The sequence below is a fragment of the Eschscholzia californica genome, unplaced genomic scaffold (assembly GCF_041429995.1).
Source record: "Eschscholzia californica isolate CP2 unplaced genomic scaffold, dmEscCali1.0.p SCAF_2, whole genome shotgun sequence".
Classification (NCBI taxonomy): Eukaryota; Viridiplantae; Streptophyta; class Magnoliopsida; order Ranunculales; family Papaveraceae; genus Eschscholzia; species Eschscholzia californica.
The window spans coordinates 53,451,135-53,453,791 of NW_028238309.1; the positions used below are offsets into that span (position 1 = coordinate 53,451,135).

General features: G+C 35.0%; 1 long non-coding RNA gene across 1 annotated transcript; it reads right to left on the reverse strand.

Annotated features, from left to right (window-relative positions):
- Positions 1–211: 211 nt before the first annotated feature.
- LOC147559010 (uncharacterized) lies at positions 212–1,340 on the reverse strand. Its single transcript, XR_015233575.1, has 3 exons — positions 876–1,340; positions 561–675; positions 212–476 (listed from the first exon to the last, which is right to left on the reverse strand). It is a non-coding gene; the product is annotated as an uncharacterized LOC147559010 (long non-coding RNA).
- Between the last annotated feature and the right edge of the window lie 1,317 nt (positions 1,341–2,657).

Below are 2,657 nucleotides of genomic sequence, written 5' to 3' on the forward strand. Positions count from 1 at the left end.
GTAAGACACTCCAAGTACTTTGCAAGACATTGCAAGGTGTTTGCAAGACTCTGGAAGGTGTTTGCAAGGTTTTTACAAGGCACTGCAATCACTTTGCAAGATACTGCAATCACTTTGCAAGGCACTGCAATCACTTTGCAAGCCACTGTAAGGAGTTTGCAATCTATTCAAAACCTGTAAAGACAAATATGAAAATACAAATACACAAACATTGTTCAAAATGTTATTACCACAAATAGTTTCAATATCACAACCAATCAACACTCTATTAACAAATACACTCATTCATTCATCAAAATGTTCATATCCAAGAGACAAATTCAGACTTTTTTTCATTTTTGACCAACAGTATTTCTCATCAGAAATTATATCAACAACCAACTTTTCTCTAAGTTTTGTCATATCAGATGGTGTGATCTGCATTCCTTCAATATCACCACCCTTCGTAGTATTGAAGTAAACTAGCACAATAGACTCTGTAAAGAAAAGACAAGTTATTGAGTTGATAATAACCAAAAACATTTCTTGATGTAGTAAAAAAATGATGATTTTATACATACGAAAATTCTAATTGTTGTGGACAGTTTACTTGCATTTGCAATATTCGTGGAGGAGGATTTGGACGCGAATTGTTGCTATTATAAGCAAAAGAAGACATGCATCTACAACATTTATCTACAATATAAAACAAATACTTAGTTTGCATGGAGTTTTCACAACTCTGTAACCACTTTGCAAGGCTTTGCAAAGACTCTGTATGGATTTTGCAAGGCTCTGCATGGAGTTTTGACTTGCAATGAATGTGCAATCTATTTAAAACGTATTGTAATGACAAACATGAAAACAAAAGACAAACATCAAGGGTTGAAATTTACCAATCCATTTGCATAAGTGAAGAATTTGTCAAGTTTTCTCTTACGATTCTCATTTTTTGTATCATAGAGTTCAAGTGATACCATTTCTGCTTTACCTGTACTGTCCATCAAAAGAATTTTATGGTTAGACAAGAGATTATAAATCTTACAAAAATATTATTGGATTGTCTAATCATAGAACATAAATTAAACTTAACATGGTGTTTGCAAGACAGTGTAAGGTGTTTGCAAGGCTTTGCAAGACAATGCAAGGTGTCTGCAAGGTAGTGCAACGTGTCTGCAAGGAAGTGCAAGATGTTTGCAAGACAGTGCAAGCTCATTGAAGTATTTCGTCGAGCATGTCTGTTCATCATTTAAACGACCCGATTTCAGCAAAACCTAAACAAAAGCCTTGCGAAGGACTCAAATAACATCATAATCAACATAAACACAACCAGTTTCAGCTTGGTTTTGCCTTTCCTAGACTCCATTCTTTCTCCCAATACTACATCCTTTCCTTGTGAATTATGTGTGAGTTTAGAGAGAGAAAGGAAAATTGTAATTGTGGATTTAGAGAGAAAGTGTAATTTCTTATACTAGGTTAGGTTGGTCTTGTCACTGAAATAGAAAATTACATAATTGTCACCAGGGAGGTGAAGGCTAAAATAATTTGATGAGTCTTTTTCAACCAAACTCATAATTTCTTAGGGAGTTTTGGCCAAATTTCCGGTGTTGTTATTTGGGGGTCGGTGGTGGCGGTGGGAAGTTAGTTGTTGTATTTATAGCCGGTATGATTCACGCCATAGCTTGTTATTTAATTCTATTATTTTTTTACCGTTGGGAGGTGAAGAGTAAATAAAATTAAAAAGAACTAGAAACTTACTAAAATTTATGACTGTTTCTAGTGTGAATTTGAATCTTATTTTTTTGGACTTTGATGTTGTAATATTTTAAAATCGTATCTTTTTACAGATTCGTCCAACCAAATGCACTCTTCATTCGACACTCTCTGTCACCGATGGGCAATTAGTAAGGGTAATTACTAGTGGGCTTAAGTCAAATAATCCCACCAAAATAAAAAGGCGCACTACAAAAGTTAGCGGTATGCAAAAATAGACCAAACCAAACCGATCCAAACTGGTTGTGGTGTCAGCAGTTGTTTGACCTTCTTTCTCCAACCAAACTTCATGACTGAGATTACTACATTCAAACTCAAAGGGGAACTCATCACTAACTTCTGAAGAAGCCGACATTTCAGACATGTCAATCGTTGAGCGTTTGAAAGATGATTATGTGTATAGCTAGGGTTTGAGGGAGACATGAAATCAAGAAGAAGAGAGAGAGTGTTGTTATTTGGGGGTCGGTGGTGGTGGTGGTGGTGGTGGGGGGGGGGCAGTTTGTTGTTGGATTTAGCCGAGATTAAGTTGAGATTGATCAAAGAACTTGTTGTATTCCTTGACGGTTTACAAAAGAAATATAAGACTCTATTTATAGAGCTACAATACCACTAGTTTCTAATTTTACTAATTCCTAATATTTCACTAGTTTCCAATAGTTTTATGCTAATATATTTACTAGTTCCTAATAGCTTACTAGTTTCTAATATTTGATATTTCCTAATATTATTATATGGGATATTTTAACATATAGAAAGATATTTCAACACTCCCCCTCAAGTTGGTGCATAGATATCGCATATGCCCAACTTGTCTACCAATTGCGAAAATATTCGACTTGAAACTGTAATCATGGCCCGACTTAGACTTCAAAACATAAATTTCTTCACTAAGCTTGTCATTCTTC